This window comes from Lithobates pipiens, unplaced genomic scaffold (genome assembly GCF_037356315.1).
Source record: "Lithobates pipiens isolate NorthernLeopardFrog02 unplaced genomic scaffold, aLitPip1_a1.2 Scaffold_27, whole genome shotgun sequence".
NCBI lineage: Eukaryota > Metazoa > Chordata > Amphibia > Anura > Ranidae > Lithobates > Lithobates pipiens.
This window is the reverse complement of record NW_027507788.1, coordinates 178,983,213-179,003,848: the sequence shown is the minus strand read 5'-3', so window position 1 is coordinate 179,003,848 and position 20,636 is coordinate 178,983,213.

Here is a 20,636-nt window from a genome sequence, read left to right as displayed (position 1 = left end):
GTTATAAGAAAAATTAAAATAAGGATAAACTTCAACCCAGGCAAATGCAAAACCATCTGAACGCCTGGGTTACCCAGACTGTAGGCAACAACCAGAGCGGGGTGGTAAAATACTACCGTTAGATAACATTAAGTTCGGAGCATACATATTTCCAACCTGAGAACAATGCTAACTGGCTGAGCAACCCATCAAGTAATAAAGTAATAACCAAAAGTATGGGAGTGCTCTCCTGTTCGAGAAAATACAAAAAAAAAAAAAAAAACTTTTGTAATTGCTATAAGTGGACTCAACAATGTCCCCTCCTAGGGATGTCCCGGTGTTGCGCAGGAGGGCAGAGCATCGATAAAATCTGTATGAGCAATTCGCTTACTGCCCGGATCCCATGATATCTGCGCTCACAAAAAAAGGGGGGCACGGAAAGACTGATGCCAGGTAAGGTGAAGGAGAAGGGAAGAGAAAGAAACAACAAAAAAAAAAACAAGGGGGGGGGATGGGAGGGGGGAAGGGAAGGTAAAGGGAAGGAGGACTGGAGGGGAGTATCTGTTGAGGTCTCCCCGAGTACTACACAACCTATTCAGTATTCCCGCGTAAGGGACACAGTTAGCAATCTCTAATGACATATAAAATATTGGGCATACTTACCCCGCGGAGGGCGAGACAGAGGAAAGGAGCTTGTAAGCATTGCACATAGGCAGAGAACTGAGCGGTATTTCTATTTGCATTGGTAAACGTACATAAATGAAAATATCAGGGTACTCAGAATGATACCCCTAGTACATGTTTGATTTGAGAAGGCCAAAAAAAAAAAAAAATAATGCCGTTAAACGATAAAACACTGAAATGCCCTAGCTGAGCTCCACTCCTCTATCTCCCCCCCCCCGGGAGGTCATAATACAACATGAAATACAAAATAAGAATCCGTGCTTAAGGCAGTCCCAAAAATACGTTGTACATGTAACAGCAAGGGAGGTCATCTGAGCTCGGAGTAGAATGAGGCGGCGTCCGTAACTATCCCGTATGGAAGGCAGCAACCTTAGCAAGGGAGACATCAGGGGAGGCGCAGCACTTAAAGCAGACCAAACGAAAAAAGAGGGGGAAAAGGACGGGCAAGGAAAGGGAGCAGAAATAAAGGGGGCAAGAGAGGAAAAAGGGATAAAAAGTAAAAAAGTAAAGGAAAGGGGAAAGGAATGAGCGCAGTAAGTGAGCAATCAAGCTGACAGGTTACGATGCATATCTCACTCAGCGGTCTCTGCGAGCTCTCCGGGGTAGCGGTGTTCTCTGAGGGCTGTCATCTGGATCCACTCTGAGTCGGATAGGATGAGCTCTGGATTCCGAAGGAGAACGGCGTCTCCTAAAGCGAGAGTCCTGGTACTCCATGGGCTCATGCGAAGAGTGCATGCGTTTGGCCGTCGGGGGTCGAAATTCCGCATACCATTCCGGGACCTCAGTCACTGGTATAGCGAGAGTGTCACAGAAGTGACGAAGATCCTCAGGAACTCGTAGCAGTGCAGTTCTCCCACCAGAGGTAGCGGAAAGAGCAAACGGGAATCGCCATCTATACGGAATGTTTCTGGCGCGAAGAGTTTCCAGCAGGGGGCGGAGCTCTCTACGCCTTTGCAGGGTTATTGCTGAGAGATCTTGGAATAAAGAGATGGTAGCTCCATTGTGAGAAAGCGGTCCTGGTGCTCGTCTAGCTCTATGGAGGATCTCCTCTTTTATGTTGTAGTCAATTAAACAGCACACAACAGCGCGGGGTGGGTCAGTTTCTTTCCCCTTAGGTCGAAGGGCTCTGTGCACACGTTCTATGCCGATTGGAGTGTCAGGCGGCCTCTCAAGGATAGCATTGAAAAGATTGGTGACTTCCGTGGGCAGACTGTCCGGGTCAGACGATTCCGGTAGGCCTCTCAGGCGAATGTTATGGCGTCTGCCACGGTTGTCGAGGTCCTCTGTGTGACGGTTAAGGTCTCGCAGCTGTAGGGTATGGGTGTCAATAATCTGACAGGATCTCCTCAGAATAGATGAGTGGGTGGCAGCGTTTTTTTTCCACATCATTCACTCGGGATGCCATAGCTTGTAAATCGAGCTTCAGGTCAGCTATCACTCCAGTTAGGGCCGCAGTGAGAGACTCTTTAAGGTTGAACATATTTTTTATTGTTACAAGATCAGTGCAAGTAAGTAATACAGAATGGTAGTACATTTCCAAAAATACATAAACATTGAGGTACAGGTATATAGGCATGAAGAACTGCGAAAATAACAGAGCTGATTTATACCCAGTTTAAACATAAACAAATGAAGGAATCAGTTGATGGGGAAGAGAGGGAGGGGGTGCAAGAAGGAGGGGAAGGGGGCAGGGGAAGGCAAGGGAGAGGGAGAGAGGGAGACAGGAACCCCGAGACAGGAATCACTTAGATCAATTCTGCAGCCTCCAGGGCGGATCTGGGATGAGGACCTGAGGTCTAACAAAGGTCGCCACAGAGGGGGAGAGGGAAGGTGAAAGGGAACCATTTAGGAGAGGGCGCACATAGGGAAATGAGAGCATAGGCCTGCAAGCCGTGTGACCCCCAGGATGGCGTCCCAGGTAAACGTTTAAAATACAGGAAGAGACAGTGTCCTATCGGAGACCACTCAGGAAGCCCGGTGAGACCGAGTGATGGCGCCAGATAGACCACAGGGCAGTGAACTTGTCATATCTGTCGTCCACCTTCGCCTGTAGCTCCTCCATGACCATCATATCATTAAGAATTTCAACCCATCCAACCACCGACGGGACCCGGTCCTTCTTCCAATCAAGGGTGATGTTATGACTGGCAGCAGAGAGGAGGAATCTAAGGAGGCAAGTTTTGTGCCTTTTAATGGAGCCCGGTATAATGGACAATAGAGCAACCAATGGCTAGGGGGACATGGCAGTCTGATACATAGCATTATATGTCTCAAAAACCTTATCCCAAAAAGGACGTACCATAACACAATCCCACCAGATATGAAGGAACGTACCTGTCGCTCCGTGACACCGCCAGCACACATCCGTTGAGTCAGGGAACATCCTGCGTACAGAGACTGGAACTCTATACCACCGTGACAGTAATTTATAATTATTTTCCTGAGTGAATCCTGATCTGGAGGATTGGTGGGTAAGGATAAAGGAGGTATGCCAATGCGATGGGGTAATTTTAGTCTCAATGTCAGCGGACCACTTATCCGTGTATGTAGGAAGAGAGGTGTAAGTGAGAGATTGGATTTCTTTGTAGAGAAGAGATAGCGTATGTTTCGGAGTGTGGGGGAGAGTGCAAAACTCCTCAAACAGGGTGAGCGGTCTATGAATGTTGCCGGATTGGAAGAGCGAATTGCAAAATTGGTTAATGGATCGCTCAGAAAGCCAGTCCAAGCCAGGCAAAAGTGACAATGTTACCGGGTCCCTTAAGCGACCAGTGGAAGGGTGAACAAATTGAGTAGCCGTGGGCCAGTCCTCCCTGCGGTATGCTCCAACATGGGTAGCCGAGAGGAGAGTGGGAAGGAGTGGGTTATCAAAAAGGGAGGAAAGAGGGCTAGGATCCGTGGACAGGCCCGTTTTACTAGATACTTCATACCATTTGGTCAGGACTGCGACCGTCAGAGAGGAAACCCCACGGAGCGAGCGGAACGTAGCGTGATGTCCCCATAAAAGGGCCCTAAGATCTCTGGAGGTCATGTCCTGTTCGATAATCACTGAGGGTTTAGTTAGGGGTCTCGGGAACCATTCCAACAGTCTGGATAATAAAGATGCTGTATGATACAATTGAAAGTCAGGTAGGCCAGTGCCCCCGCGAAGCTTAGGGGCACACAGTACCTTATGTTTCAGTCTAGGGGGGTGGTGTAGCCATACAAATTTGATTATCGCAGAGCGGAGGGAGAGGAAGAACCCTCTAGGGAGGAGTACGGGGAGGGTTTGGAACAGATACAGAACCTTGGGCAGTATGTCCATTTTAATGACGTTCATCCTCCCCCACCAAGTAAGTTTCAAATTGTGCCAAGAGGCAAGGGAGCGCCTAAGGTTGGTCAACAGGGGACTATAGTTCAAGGAGTAAATGTCTTGCAGGTCCCTCGGGATTGCGGTCCCTAGATACTTAACAGAGCGTGGTTGCCACCGGAACGGGTAGTTCCTTTGCAGGGCCGCCAGGTCCCGCTCGGATAGAGAAATGTTCAGGGCTTCAGTCTTTGCTATGTTAAGTTTGAAATTACTATAGCTACAGAAGCGGTCTAATTCCGCGAGAATATGCGGTATGGTAGTTTGGGGCTTCGTGACATACAAAAGTAAGTCGTCAGCATAGAGTGACAGCTTGCGGGGAGCCGAGGGGGTGGGAATACCATGAATAGAGGTATTGTTGCGTATAGCCTGTGCCAGGTGTTCCACCGTGATTGCGAACAGCAAGGGCGAGAGGGGGCAGCCCTGTCTGGTACCATTACTAATACGGAATGGTGTGGACAATTCCCCGTTAGCTGAGACCCGAGCAGTAGGGTGGGAGTAGAGGGCCATGATCTTTGAAAGTAAGTTGGGGCCTAAGCCTATTTGTTGCAGGGATGTCCTAAGGAACTGCCAACTCACCCTGTCGAATGCCTTCTCAGCATCGCAGGCCAAGAGGCAGGTAGGGATATTATGTGCTTTGGCGTAAGAGATCAGGTGTAGTGTTTTCGTGGTGTTGTCTCTGGCCTCCCGGCCAGGGACAAACCCCACTTGGTCCCCATGAATCAGAGAGGGAAGGAGGGGGGCTAAGCGCGTGGCAAGGATTTTAGCGTAAAGTTTCAGGTCGACATTCAACAAGGAGATCGGGCGGTAATTACCGCAGAGCGTAGGATCCCTCCCAGGTTTGGGGATCACCACTATTTGAGCTTGCAGAAGCTCGACAGAGAGCGGATGGTCGTTGCCAACCTCCTCAAATGCCCGCGCCATCAACGGAGCCAGTTGTTGGGCATATTGCTTGAAAAACAGGGGCGTATAGCCATCAGGGCCTGGACTTTTGCCCTGCTTAAGCCCCTTTATAGCAGTCAAAAAGTCTGAAGTGGACAACGGGCGTTCCAGGTCTGATACTGCATCTGGGGGCAATTGAGGTAGAGAGGTATCACGGACATATTGTAAGAGGCCCAAGTGCGAGGAGGGGGCGGGCGCCCGAGCAACCGGTAAGTTATACAAGGAAGAGTAGAAGTCCCGGAAATCAGAGACAATTTCTGAGTTTTTAGTGCGTTTGACGTGAGTAGAGGATATAAGATGGGAGATATTTGGTCTACGCTGTTGGGGGTGGAGTATGCGAGCTAGGTGTCTCCCACATTTGTTCGTGTGGGCGTAGTGAACATGTCTACCTCTAGTACAGGCAATCACAGAGCGTTCGGTGAAAATCCGTTGGAGATCCCTACGTGCGTTAGAAAGTTCTGCCAGTGTCCCAGGATCGGGAGAACGCTTGTGGGAATCCTCAAGGGTAGAGATCAGCGCAAATAGTCTGTGAATTTCGGCAGTACGGGCCTTTTTCAACCTAGAGCCATGCTGAATCAAAATGCCTCGGAGGACACATTTAGGCCGCGTACACACGGGCGGACTGTTCGCCCAACTTTGTCCGCTGAACAGTGTTTGGGCGGACAGTCCGCTCGTGTGTGGGCTTTCAGCGGACAGTTTGACGAACAAGGTTTTACGGAATTTCCGAAAAACTGTCCGCTGAAACCTTGTTTCAGCGAACAGTCCGCTCGTGTGTAGGCTTGTTCGTCAAACTAAGTTCCGCGCATGCTCAGAAAGGATTTACACGCCGAAAGTTATAATGCAGTGTATAGGACGTCGTATTTTTCGTCCCGCCGTACGTGCCGTTCACGTCATCGCGCACGGTTTCAGCAAACTGTTCGTCCGTCGTGTGTGGCCATGTCCGTCCATGCTAATTTTGAGCGGACTGTTTGCCGAAACTGTTTGACGGACAAAGTTGGGCGAACAGTCCGCGCGTGTGTACGCGGCCTTAAGTGCTTCCCATTTGGTCAGACTAGAGGTGTTGTCGTCAGCATGGACCAGGTTAAACTCTGTGATTGCCGCTATTATCGCTGCATTTCATACTGAGTCCCGTAAGAGGTTATCGTTCAGTCGCCAGGATTTGTGTCCGCAGAGGTGTGGGGGTCTCCCCAGCGCCAAATGTACCGGGGTGTGATCAGACCAGATTCTCAGTCCGATGTCGCATGTAGGGTCACAGTCCAGTAATGTTTGGGAGATCAGTATGTAGTCGAGTCGGCTGTAGGAGTTATGTGCAGGGGAGTAATAGGTATAATTCCGCGCAGAGGGGTGAAGTACCCGCCAGGGGTCTACCAAGGAGAGGTCTTTCAAAACGGAGCGTATACTGGTCAGTGTGGATGGAGGTATGTTTGACTTACCAGTGGATGAGTCCAGTCTCGGCACTAACGGTACGTTCAGGTCGCCACCCAGGATCAAGTTATGAGTTCCAAAAATGCGGAGGCGGGAAGCCACGGAGGAGAGGAATCGGTGCTGGTTCTGGTTAGGGAAATAAACATTAACAATGGTTAAAACCGTTTGTTGAACCTGCAGTTTCAAAAACACATATCTACCGTTAGGGTCTATCTCCTGGTCAAGAATGGTCGGGTTAAAGGAGGCATGGAAGGCCACAGAGGTCCCCCGTGTCTTGGCGTCAGGGTTGGTACTATGAAACCAACTTTGGTATCGTTTGTCGGAGATTGTAGGGAGCTTGTCTGTCCGGAAATGAGTTTCCTGCAATAGTAGAATGTGCGTTTTAGCTTTGTGAAAGTGATGCAGGAGCTGTCTACGCTTCTCTGGAGTATTAAACCCTCTACAGTTAAGAGAAGAGATTTTAATGCCTAGGGAGGACATACCAAGCGGGGGGGGGGGGGGCGCGGGGAGTGTGTTAGGGTTCCTGTCATGGGAGCTAGAGGAGGTAGTCTCCAGCTGAGGTAACAAAGGGTCAGCAAATGGATCGTAGGGTTAGGGAAAGAGAGGGCGTCAAGCTAAACAACCAGTCAACCCCCGGAGCAGAAGGGGTAGGTAGTGGCGGACGGAAAATACACAAGGGGCAATAATAGCTCCAGGAGGGCCCAGAAGAGCCCGTGTGGGTGTGTCAAAATACGGTGCCCCCAGGAAGGGCGGGTAGGGAGCAGTCAAACCCCGCCCACTAGTGTTCAGGGGGGAAAGGGGATGTGAACACTACGCAGATTTCCTAAAAAATATCAGAAAACAGAGGCAGTAAAGACTCTGCACACCCTAACGTGGGGAACGTGGAAGGGCAAATCTCGGGGGCTCCGCCCCAACATAACAAAACAGACATTACTAAAGAAAAAGTGCTTATCTAAAGCGCACAGCACAGCACGTGCCGAGCAAACAAACAGTAAAAAAAGGAAAACAGTGTAAAGTCAGTAGCATAGTAGAAAAAATACAGTCCAAGCCACTGTCCAGGGCTGGCAACCAACCATGATTCGAGCAGTTCACAAAAGGGCCCAGATGAGGCTCAGCACAAAAACAAAGTGACAAAAACAGGTAGTGCCAGCGGACAGTCTCGTAGAGAAGAAAAAACTTCACAGGCTGGAACTCATCATCAAAGCTGGATAGCCAGGTCAACAACCACCTAGAGGAGGAAAATGGAACAATGCATAACGAAGAGTCAAGCCTGCAAACCAGCAAGTGTAGTAGAAAAAATATAAAAATATAAAAATAAAAGAAAAATCATCCAGGCGGGGACTTAGAGGTGCGGGATCTGGATCTCTTTTTCCTGGATTGCTTCTCCCATCTAGGTGCTTTGGGGAACCCGGGAGTAGCTGCCTCCAATGGCCAATCCGGAATCCGAATCTGCGGCAGTTCAAACACACCTAGGAAGTTAGGTAGATCACCCAGGGTGCGAAACGTGGCCGATTTACCCTCATGGGATGCAAACAAGTGGAAAGGGAAGCCCCATCGGTATTTAATTTGCTTGGAGTGAAGTGTGTCCGTGAGCGGCTTCAGAGCTTTCCGCATGAGAAGGGTCTGCCTGGAGAGGTCCGTCAGAAGCATGACGGGGGATCCGTTAAAGAGGATGGATTCCTGATTCCGGGCGGCCTGCATAATGTCAGACTTGGTATGAAAGAAGTGAATGCGGCATATAATGTCCCTGGGGTAAGCAGGATTGGGATTGCGGGGGCCCAGGGACCTATGAATCCTGTCGATTTCCAGGTGCTCTTCCCTAGGCTTGTTCAATAGCTGATTAAACATCAAAGTGGCCGCTTTGGCAAGATCTTTGTTTTCAACCGATTCAGGCACTCCGCGGATGCGAATATTATTGCGACGACTTCTATTTTCCTGGTCGTCGAGACCGTAAAACAGTTGTTGGATAGTGATGGACGAACTTCCGACGGGACGTTTCGCGAACGCGAAATGCGAACGGACCCAAACGTTCGCGAAACCGACCGTTCGCCGCGGGCCCCATTGACTTCAATGGGAGGCGAACTTTGCAAACCTTCATGTCGAATTTGCGGCCACGTGGTAATTATTAGGGGGTAAAACGTAGTCCCACCATCTGGACAATGACATAATACATGTATGAGGTGAATTTGGGATCGATAACTACAAGCATTTTTATTTTATTTGGGAAATTGTTCTAACAATTCAGGACTATGGAGCTAATGAAGGCAATGGAGGAGAGGGAAGGTCAGGGACCAGGGTAGGCAAAGAAGAGGGTGCAGGAGATGATCACCAGCAGCGTGACATACCGGAATGACACATGCACCGTGATAGAGGCATCTGACAGCAGCACCGTAATACAGAGCGCTGACAGCAGCACCGTGACATACAGCGCTGACAGCAGCACCGTGACATACAGCGCTGACAGCAGCACCGTGACATACAGCGCTGACAGCAGCACCGTGACATACAGCGCTGACAGCAGCACCGTGACATACAGCGCTGACAGCAGCACCGTGACATACAGCGCTGACAGCAGCACCGTGACATACAGCGCTGACAGCAGCACCGTGACATACAGCGCTGACAGCAGCACCGTGACATACAGCGCTGACAGCAGCACCGTGACATACAGCGCTGACAGCAGCACCGTGACATACAGCGCTGACAGCAGCACCGTGACATACAGCGCTGACAGCAGCACCGTGACATACAGCACTGACAGCAGCACCGTAAGCAGCCCCAGGAGGAAGTCAGCACAGCACAGGGATGGTGTGATCCCCTCATAATAAGAACCCCCAGGAGGAAGTCAGCACAGCACAGGGATAGTGTGATCCCTTCATAATAAGAACCCCCAGGAGGAAGTCAGCACAGCACAGGGATATCATAAGCAGCCCCAGTAGAAATATGACACCGCTCAACCTCTTCAAAGAGGAGGGTAGGGGCATATAGTACGGTGTGCTTTTTTGGGTCAAGGAAGTGAGCCAAATGAATTAAGAAGGTCTGTGTGCTTGATTAAAAAAATAGTTTATAGACATATACATGGTCTACTGGTCACATGTGTTGAATTCCTCCGAGATCCATGCCTCATTCATTTTTAGAAATGTGAGGTAGTTAACACTGTGGTGAGCTAGGCGAGTACGCTTATCGGTCACAATCCCCCCTGCTGCGCTGAACGTCCTTTCGGACAGGACACTGGATGAGGGGCAAGCCAACAGTTCGATTGCAAATTGGGCAAGCTCTGGCCAGAGGTCAAGCCTGCCCACCCAGTAGTCTAGGGGTTCATCACTCCTCAGAGCGTCCACATCGGCCGTTAACCCAATGTAGTCGGACACCTGACGGTCTAGGCGTTCCCTGATGCTGGATCCGGATGACACCTGTCGATGGGTCGGCTGAAAGAATGACCTCATATCCGAAGTCACCAACACATCTTCAAACCGGCCTCTTCTTGCAGGCGCTGTTGGATTGGTACCCGCAAATCCTTCTCTGGGAGTGGGAATTGCTCCTCTGCCAGCGCACGCAAAAGCAGAATGCAGCATTTCTCGAAGCAAGGCCTGGAAGTGCTGCATTCTGACAGCCCTCTGCGACGGCGGTAACATTTCCGCCATTTTGTGTTTGTACCGGGGGTCTAAGTACGTTGCCACCCAGTACTGGTCCTTGACCCTCATGCTTTTTATACGGGGGTCCCTATTAAAACACTGGAGCATGAAGGCCCCCATTTGCACTAAAGTGGAAGCGGTGTGGTGGCCTGGCTCCTGCTCATCATCCAGGATAATGTCGTCCTCTTCATTCTCCTCTCCCCATCCTCGCACAACAGGGATCCCAGAAAGGTTTAAAGCATGCTCTTCTTGCTCCTGCTCATCCGCCCCGGCACCATCCTCCTCTGACTCCTCATCAGACTCCTGTTGTTGACTTGTCTCAGATAGAGTAGCCCCCCCTGGGAATTCATCCAGCATTGCGACTTCCTCATCTTCCCGCTCCTGCTCCTCCACAGCCTGATCAATGACACGACGCAATGCACGCTCCAGAAAGAAGGCATAAGGTACCATGTCACTGATGGCGCCATGGCTGCGACTGACCAGTTTGGTGATCTCCTCAAATGGCCGCAGAAGTCTGCATGTGTCGCGCATGAGCAGCCACTGGCGCGGTGAAAAAAAACCCAGCTCCCCAGAACCGTTTCTTTCGCAGAGTTCATACAGGTAGACGTTAACTGCACGTTTCTGCTGGAGCAGCCTATCAAGCATATAGAAGGTTGAGTTCCATCGCGTCGGGCAATCGCAAATAAGACGTCTGACCGGCAGATGGTGTCGCCGCTGAATGTCAGCAAGGCGAGCCATGGCCGTGTAAGATCTTCTGAAATGGGCCGAGATTTTCCTTGCCTGCCGCAAGATGTCCTGGACCCCAGGGTATTTGACAAGGAATCGCTGCACGACCAAGTTTAAGACGTGTGCCATGCACGGCACGTGCGTGATTTTGCCCTGTTTCAATGCGCTAAGCAGATTGGCACCGTTGTCACACACCACTTTACCAACTGTCAAATTGAGCGGTGTTAGCCACTCATCTGCCTGTGAACGCAAAGCTGAAAGGAGTGCCGGGCCAGTGTGGCTCTTTGCTTCCAGGCACAACAGACGCAGCACGGCATGGCAACGTCTCACCTGGCATGTGGAATAGGTTCTGGGGAGCTTGGGCGGTGCAGTGGAAGAGACGCTAGCAGCGGAAAAGGAGGAGGCAGCTGAGGAGGAGAGGGAGGAGGATGGAGTAGGAGGAGGAGAAGAAGAGTCAGGCCTGCATGCAATCCGTGGCGGTAAAACCAAATCTACACGGGTGCCACGGGTTACATGCTTGACGGCCGTCAGAAGGTTCACCCAGTGGGCAGTAAAACTGATATACCTTCCCTGCCCGTGTTTGCTAGACCACGTGTCTGTGGTCAGATGTATCTTGGCACCGACACTGTGTGCCAGAGATACATTCACTTGCCGCTGAACATGGCCATATAGCTCTGGGATGCCCTTCTCTGAGAAATACTTCCTTCCTGGGACCTTCCATTGTGGTGTTCCAATGGCCACAAATTTGCGAAAGGCCTCCGAGTCCACCAGTTTATATGGCAGTAGTTGGCGGGCTATGAGTTCTGACAAGCCAGCCGCCAACCGTTGGGCAAGAGGGTTATCCGGCATCATCATTTTTTTACGCTCAAACATTAGGCCCACGGAAGCCTGCCTTTTTGCAGAAAAATGTGAGCTTGGCGTGATGGAAGGTGGAGTGGAGGACAATTGTGAGGAGAGAGGAGAAGGAGAAGTAGAAGACGAGGCTGGACGGTGAGAGCCTGCAGTGTGGCTTTGTGTGTTCCGTTGCTCCCACTGGGCTCGGTGATGGCTGCTCATGTGCCTTCTTAAGGCGGTCGTCCCTAGGTGAGTATTGGGCTTACCGCGACTAACGCGTTGACTGCAAAGATTGCAGATGGCAACGCTATTGTCAGCAGCGGACACGTTAAAAAAAGCCCACACTGCGGAGCCATGTGCCGGTGTCCTGGGAGCGCCAGATGTGACCGTACATGGTCGATGACTCGCTCCTGATACATTTGCAGTCTGCTTTGTCCCTGCTGTGCAATGTAAGTCATTGCTGCTTCTCCTCCCTATCTGCTGGTCCATATCTCCCTCTGAACTCCCCTCCTCTTCCTCTCTTGTGGGCACCCACGTGACATCACTAGACACGTCATCATCAACGTCACCTTCCCCACCGCTATAAGTAGAGATCTCGGAGTAGGCAGCAACACCGGGGACCAACCTCCTCCTTGGGCTGATCTGGGTACTGGCGTCAGACTGCTGAGTAGCGCTTGTTGCTACCTCCTCTTCCTGATCCAATACCAAGAGTGGCTGCGCATCAGAAATGTCCTCTTGATATGGATCGGAAAATAATTCCAGTGACTCAAGCGGAAGGTATGTGGTGGTGGTGGTGGTGGTCGTGTTGTTGGTGGTAGTGTCTTTGGGGGTGCACATAGCAGAGAGTGAAGAAGAGGGTGCAGATCGAGAGGATGAGGAGGGTGCAGAAGAGTAAGGCTGAGCGAGCCACTCAACCAAGTCTGGTGCATCCTTTAAAGTAATTGAACGCACCTTCTGCAACTTCCCACTTTGGCTCAAGCCTGTTGCTCCTGCCCTACCCCTACCACCCCTGCGGAAGGGCCTGCCTCTTCCTCTGCATGTCATTTTTTAAATGACCCTGTGACAAAACTCTTAGTCCCTATACCGCTGAAGGACTGCTGCAGTATAGGTGAGCGGTCAGCAGTGGTGCACGTCAACCCTATCTATTGTGGACCTATAGCGGTCCTTACAGAACAGCAGACTGTACCGCACTCAAGCCTATGTACCGTAGCACCCTATACCAAGTTACCAGTCCTTATAAGAACTTTTGTGGACCAAGCAGGTTGTGTATTAGTGTTTAGCAGACTGTACGTCAGTCCCTATACCGCTGAAGGACTGCTGCAGTATAGGGCAGCGGTCAGCAGTGGTGCACGTCAACCCTATCTATTGTGGACCGATAGCGGTCCTTACAGAACAGCAGACTGTACCGCACTCAAGCCTATGTACCGTAGCACCCTATACCAAGTTACCAGTCCTTATAAGAACTTTTGTGGACCAAGCAGGTTGTGTATTAGTGTTTAGCAGACTGTACGTCAGTCCCTATACCGCTGAAGGACTGCTGCAGTATAGGGCAGCGGTCAGCAGTGGTGCACGTCAACCCTATCTATTGTGGACCGATAGCGGTCCTTACAGAACAGCAGACTGTACCGCACTCAAGCCTATGTACCGTAGCACCCTATACCAAGTTACCAGTCCTTATAAGAACTTTTGTGGAACAAGCAGGTTGTGTGTTAGTGTTTAGCAGACTGTACGTCAGTCCCTATACCGCTGAAGGACTGCTGCAGTATAGGTGAGCGGTCAGCAGTGGTGCACGTCAACCCTATCTATTGTGGACCGATAGCGGTCCTTACAGAACAGCAGACTGTACCGCACTCAAGCCTATGTACCGTAGCACCCTATACCAAGTTACCAGTCCTTATAAGAACTTTTGTGGAACAAGTGAGTTGTGAATGTTTAGCAGACTGCAGCAGAAGGGCAGCAGTCAAGTATAATATCCTTTCTATATTTGGAAGAAAGAATATTATACATGTACAAGCCTATTACTGTACCACTGATACCAGTCCTGAAAAGAACCTTTGTGGAACTAATAATAACAGCAAGTCTTTAAAATTACCCTCACTGCCTGACAACACTGCTTCCTTCCTGTCCCTATACAAATTGGCAAAAAAAGAGAACGATTAGTGGTTACTGGAACAGCTCTTTTGTGGACCTTGATAGTAACAGCTAATGATGATGATGATGATGATGATGATGATGAAAGACTAATCTGGCTGTCCCTGTAGCATACACCGTCCTTTCCCTTTCTCTAAACTAACAAAAGACACTCAGGCTGCTGCAAGAATCAGCAGCACAGCAAACCTATCAACACCTAACACCTATACCAGTCCTGAAAAGAACTTTTGTGTACCAAATAGCTAGTGGTTTATCTCTCCCTACTCCACACAGGAACCTGTCCCTATCTTAACAGAAGAAAGAATGTAAAATGGCCACCGGATCGGGTGTATTTATAGGTTAGGGGGAATGTACAAGTGTCCATGTGCTGTCATGTCTCAATTGGCTGTCCTGTATCACATGATAAACGTGTCACCAAAGGTTAAAGTTCTTGTATACATTAAACACGTAAGTCCGCCGCGGCGAACGACGGAAAAAGGCGTTCGAACGTGCGGACCGCGAATGTCGGAAATTCGCCGCGAAACGACCGCCGGGCGAACCGTTCGGCCATCACTATTGTTGGATCTGGTTAGTGTGCTCTTGAAGGATGTGATCATGTTCAATAATTCTGGTCACAGATTCCTCCACTGTCGCTTCAATATCATCAAAGCGTTGTCCTATATCATGGCGCAGGTCAGTAATTTCACGTTTATAGGAGCGCTCGAGCCTGCTGATGTAGGCCTCAATATCCCCTTTAGTGGGGAGGGCCTTGAGATAGCTTTCCATGTCCCATGTCCCTGGCTGAGAATGTGGCTGGGATGGAGGGCTTCCGGGACATGCAGGGTTGCGGGGGCTCCGGGTTCCCGAACCGGGGGATTGCGGTGAGGGAGGAGAGGGCTCAGGGAGCGGTGAAGGTACCTGAGAGGCGGTGAGAGCCGCCTGTGCTGCCGCCGAGCGGGTCGCCGCCATCTTGGAGGCCGGCGTGGTCCGGCCTGCGGGTCCCTTCGCGGGGAAATAGCTGCCGATCTCCTTGGATTTGAGATCCCCCGAGGCTCGGGGGGTGTCTCCGGTCCCTCTCCTGCTCATGAGGGAAGGTAGCGAGGATGTATGCGGCCGTGCTGTGCGCCGTTCGGTGAGGTGGAGCGGGAGCCGAGGTCTCAGGCAGCCGTCTTCTCCATGCGCCAAGCCACGCCCCCCGTGAGAGACTCTTTAATGTCCTCCGCTATAGATCTCAAATCCTGAAGGCACGGCTGATGATGTGGGGAGAGGACAATGTCCTCTGCTCTCGGAGCACTCCTTTGCGCGGGACTCGTGGTCTGTGCGGCCTGAGAGGATTGACTGCGCGCGGCCGCCATGTTTGAGCTATAGGAGCGGAACATCTCCGGTATATTCTGAGAGATCCTGCCTGAGTCGCCTCTCGGGGATCTGGACCGAGACGCTGAGGAGCTTCGGGATGAAGTTCCCATGATATCCGGGCGAGATTAAGGGCGAAATACCTCTGTAGTAGGCTGAATGTTTCCTCGTCAGCGGGAGCTGGGAAATTAAGCTGCCATTTTCAGCTGCGTCCAGGCCACGCCCCCTTTTTTAGCCCTGTTATTTATTCATTTATTTATTTTTGTTTTTGCTTTTCCACATGGACCCCCAAGATTTATAAATTTTAAGATTTATTAATAAGTCTCTGGAGCGGTCACATAATAACAAAAGCTCATATCTCTCTATGAAATTATTTAGTTATACCTTTTTATGGTTGTCTTTAACCTTTTTATTATTAGTCAATTGACTCAAATTTGTTGGGTGGATAAGTCTTTATTATCCTTTTTTTTTATTTTATTTTTATTAGCCCTGTTATTGGATAAAATTAGATAAAATTTTCTCCTTTTGCCTAAATATTTTCTTTTTTAACCACTTGACCACTGGGCACTTAAACACCCTTAATAACCAGACCAATTTTCAGCTTTCGGTGCTCTCGCATTTTGAATGACAATTACTCAGTCATGCAACACTGGACCTATATGAAATTTTTGTCCTTTTTTTCACACAAATAGAGCTTTCTTTTGGTGGTATTTAATCACCGCTGGGTTTTTTATTTTTTGTGCTATAAAAGAAAAAATACCGAAAATTCTGTAAAAAAACGAATTTTTCTTTGGTTCTGTTAGAAAATTTAGCAGATTAGTAATTTTTTCTTCATAAATTTTGGCCAAAATTTATACTACTACATATCTTTGGTAAAAATAAGTACAAATTGGTGGATATTATTTGGTCTTTGTGAAAGTTATAGAGTCCACAAGCTATGGTGCCAATATCTGAAAATTGATCACACCTGAAGTACTGATGGCCTATTTCAATTCTTGAGACCCCAACATGCCAGAAAAGTACAAATACCCCCCAAATGACCCCTTTTTGGAAAGAAGACATTCCAAGGTATTTAGTAAGAGGCATGATGAGTTTTTTGAAGTTGTCATTTTTTCCCACAATTCTTTGCAAAATCAAGATTCTTTTTACTTTTTTTTTTTTTCACAAAATTGTCATATTATCAGGTTATTTCTCACACACAGCATATGCATACCACAAATTACACCCCAAAACACATTCTGCTATTACTCCCGAGTATGGTGATACCACATGTGTGAGACTTTTACACAGCGTGGCCACATACAGAGGCCCAACATGCATGGAGCGCCATCAGGTGTTCTGGAGCACCCAGGACAATTCTGACATTTCTCTCCTACATGTAAAAATCATCATTTATTTGCTAGAAAATTACATAGAACTCCAAAACATTATATATGTTTTTTTAGCAAACACCCTGGAGAATACAATGGTGGTCTTTGCAACTTTTTATCTCGCACGGTATTTGCGCAGTAATTTTTTGAATGCTTTTTTTTGGAAAAAAAACTGTTTTGTGCTTAAAAAAAAAAAAAACACAGTAAAGTTAGCCCAATTTTTGCATAATGTGAAAGATGAAGTTACGCTGAGTAAATAGATACCTAATATGTCACTCTTCAAAATTGCACACGCTCGTGGAATGGCGGCAAACGTCGCTACTTAAAAATCCCCATAGGCGACGATTTACATTTTTTTTACTGGTTATATGTTTTGAGTTACAGAGGAGATCTAGGGCTAGAATTATTTCTCTCGCTCTAACGTTCGCAGCGATACCTCACATGTGTGGTTTGAACACCGTTTTCATATGTGGGCGGGACTTACGCATGCGTTCGCTTCTGCATGCGAGCACATGGGGACAGGGGCGCTTTTAAAAAAACATTTTTTTTTATTGTTAATTTTACTTTATTTATTTTAGTTTGACATTTTTTTCCCAAAAAATAATTTTTTTGATCACTTTTATTCCTATTACAAGGAATGTAAACATCCCTTGTAATAGGAATATGGCATGACAGGTCCTCTTTACAGTGAGATATGGGGTCAATAAGACCCACATCTCACCTCTAAGCTGGGAAGCCTGAAAAAAAAAAAAGATTCTGGCTTTGATCGTATTAGCGATTCGGTAGAAGCACCGGAGGGCGGAGGGCGGCGGGAGATGTCTATGGCTGGGTATTGCAGGGTATCACCGACTATGGCTGGGTATCTCAGAGCATGGTGTTGCAGAGTACTGCGTTGCAGAGCATTGCAGGGTATTGGCGGGTGTTGCAGAGCATTGCAGAGTGTTGCAGGGTATTGGCGGGTGTTGCAGAGCATTGCAGAGTGTTGCAGGGTATCGGCGGGGGTTGCAGAGCATTGCAGAGTGTTGCAGGGTATCGTCGGGGGTTGCAGAGCATTGCAGAGTGTTGCAGGGTATCGGCGGGGGTTGCAGAGCATTGCAGAGTGTTGCAGGGTATTGGCGGGTGTTGCAGAGTGTTGCAGAGTGTTGCAGGGTATTGCAGAGCGTTGCGGAGTGTTGCGGAGTGTTGCAGGGCATTGCGGAGTGTTGCAGGGCATTGCGGAGTGTTGCAGGGCAATGCAGAGTGTTGCAGGGCAATGCAGAGTGTTGCAGGGCAATGCAGAGTGTTGCAGGGCATTGCAGAGTATTTGCAGGGAATTGCAGAGTAATGCAGAGTATTTGCAGGGAATTGCAGAGTAATGCAGAGTATTTGCAGGGAATTGCAGAGTAATGCAGAGTATTTGCAGGGAATTGCAGAGTAATGCAGAGTATTTGCAGGGAATTGCAGAGTAATGCAGAGTATTTGCAGGGAATTGCAGAGTAATGCAGAGTATTTGCAGGGAATTGCAGAGTAATGCAGAGTATTTGCAGGGAATTGAGGGGTTAATTTTCGGTGAGCAGCGATGTGGGCACTGCAGATGCAGCCCACATCGCTGCTGACACCGATCTCTTCCCCCTCCGCTGTACCGATCGGTACAGAGAGGGGGAGGGAGGAACCGGCGTCATAACATGACGCCGGCTTGTTTACAAGTGATCACTCCGTCATTTGACGGAGTGATCACGTGGTAAACGGCCGCGATGAGCGGCCGTTTACCGTGATTCGTGATGCGCCGGGTCCACTGGACCCAGCGGTCACGGATGCTCTCGTGTGCGCGCCCCAGGGGGCGCGCGAGAGCAGAATTCTGGGAGGCCGTTAATTAACGGCCTCCTAGAGTTAAACAACCGCCCTGAAGCCGTTAATAGGGAATGGGCGGTTGTTAAGTGGTTAAATAGTAAATATACGTCTTTGTATACTATAGCTCTAGAAAGTTTACATAGTAGATTTAAACACAGATGGTGTTGGATTTAAAAAAAAAAAAAAATTTTCTTACATTTTAAAAAAGTTTTTTTTTTTTTTTTTAGGGCTTACAATCATACATCTTTAGGATGTTCAAGTTAGAATTTTTTGGGGCGGTTGTTCCTCCTGTGAAAACTACTTGTACCCCAATTTACCTTCCTCAGACCCCTACAGTTATTATGTGGGTATTCGATGAAGGCTCCTTATCCCCTGATGGAGGATTGTATCCTTCGTCATGGGTAAACATTGGATCTCTTTATACCTCTACTTTATTCATATGTAATATGATATTTTATGATTCTAGATATTCCCAGACCTTTCTCTCTTCTCTCTCTCTCTTTATCTGCAGGTGTTTGGTCGAGGAGCCACCATGTCATAACATGTGGTAAGAAAAGCTTGTTGTGGCAGCTGCTATGGCACCATTGAATATAATTTCCCTAAATGTACAGGGGCTTAATGTACCACAAAAACGTACAAAAGCATTTTGATATTTCCAGGCCATGAAAGCACACATTGTGTGTTTACAAGAAACCCACTTTACAAACAAATCTACTCCCACATTTTTTAGTTCATCATACCCACAAGTATTCACAGCTTCAACAGATACCAAAATAGAGGCACCTTAATAGCATTCCATCGCTCCTCTCCTTTCACAATGCAGGCTGCAATAAAAGACCCTGAGGGACGGTATTTAATACTAACTGGATATGTTTTGGACATGGCTATAACTGTTGTTTCATATTATGCACCTAACAAAAAACCTGTACCCTTTTTATTACACCTATTTCAGGTAGTACACTCTCATAAAATGAGCTCACTCATTGTATGTGGAGATTCTAATAAAGTCATCCTCCCATTTCTGGACAGACCCCCATTTATCCCATTCCGAAACCAAACTAATCAATCACTTTCTCATCTCCTTTCTAACTATAAATTAGTTGATTCTTGGAGAGAAAACAACCCGACCAAAAGAAACTATACATATTTCTCCCACCGACATCATACATTCAGTCGAATTGACCACATATTTCTGACGCCAGGAATGTTGCCAGAAATAATTGCATCTAATATTATCCCTATCCCATGGTCTGACCATAATGCAGTCTTCACCTCTATTGCATCTCTTATACCCAAAGCACATGATACCACATGGTATTTACTAAATATATTATTGAAACCTCTTACCGTATAAACATAGAACAGGCTCTGAAAGATTATTTAAAACATAATACATGCCCAGAAGTGTCCTCATTAACCCTCTGGGAGGCACACAAACCGGTTCTGAGAGGGATATTCCAACAACAAATTGGAATACTCAAGAGGGAACGCAGAAACCTGGCGTGGAAATTGGAAAATGAATTTAATTCTTGTTTTACAGCCTTTCAAATGAATCCCACTCCATCGGCAAAAAATAAACTAGAAAAAGCAAGATTGGAATATGATTTTTTTCTCACTGATTCTGCTGAGAAAACATTGCAAACCAGACATGCATTTTACATAAAATGGTACTTATTTAGCGCAAGCACTTAATTCTATCAATAAATCTTCTAAACCTATTAAACTTAAACTGACTAAAAATACATATACGAGTAATCCTCTAAAAATAGTTAAAAAATTCAGCTCTTACCTGAAAAACCTATGTTCAGAAGCCAACTCTTTTGATTCCACTAAAGCAAATTCCTTCTTCTTGAAAATAAATCTCCCCCTATCCCCTTCACATAAAAACAAATTAGAGCAACCTATAGTGGTAGAAGATGTAATAGCAGCTATAAAAGAGTTGAAATTAAACAAAAGACCGGGTCCAGATGGCTACTCAGCCCTATATTACCGCACTGATATCATCTCTCCTATATTGACAAAAGCATTCAATAATATCTTGGATAATAACTCTTTTAGACAAGAATCACTAATGGCTATCATTTGCATGATTCCAAAACCACACTGATAAACATCATGCACAAATTTCCGCCCCATCTCCATGATAAACATAGATATTAAAATTTTAGCAAAAATTCTACCTACTCGTCTTAAAGATAAAATAGGATCACTAATTCACTGTGATTAGGTTGGCTTTATGCCAACACGTCAAGCAAGCGATAAAATACGTAGAGTGGTACTATTGGCACAGATTGCTACATCACGTCGAATTCTAGCTTGTTTCCTTTCATTAGACCTTAAGAAAGCATTCGACTCTGTTTCCTCGCCTTACTTGTATTATACTCT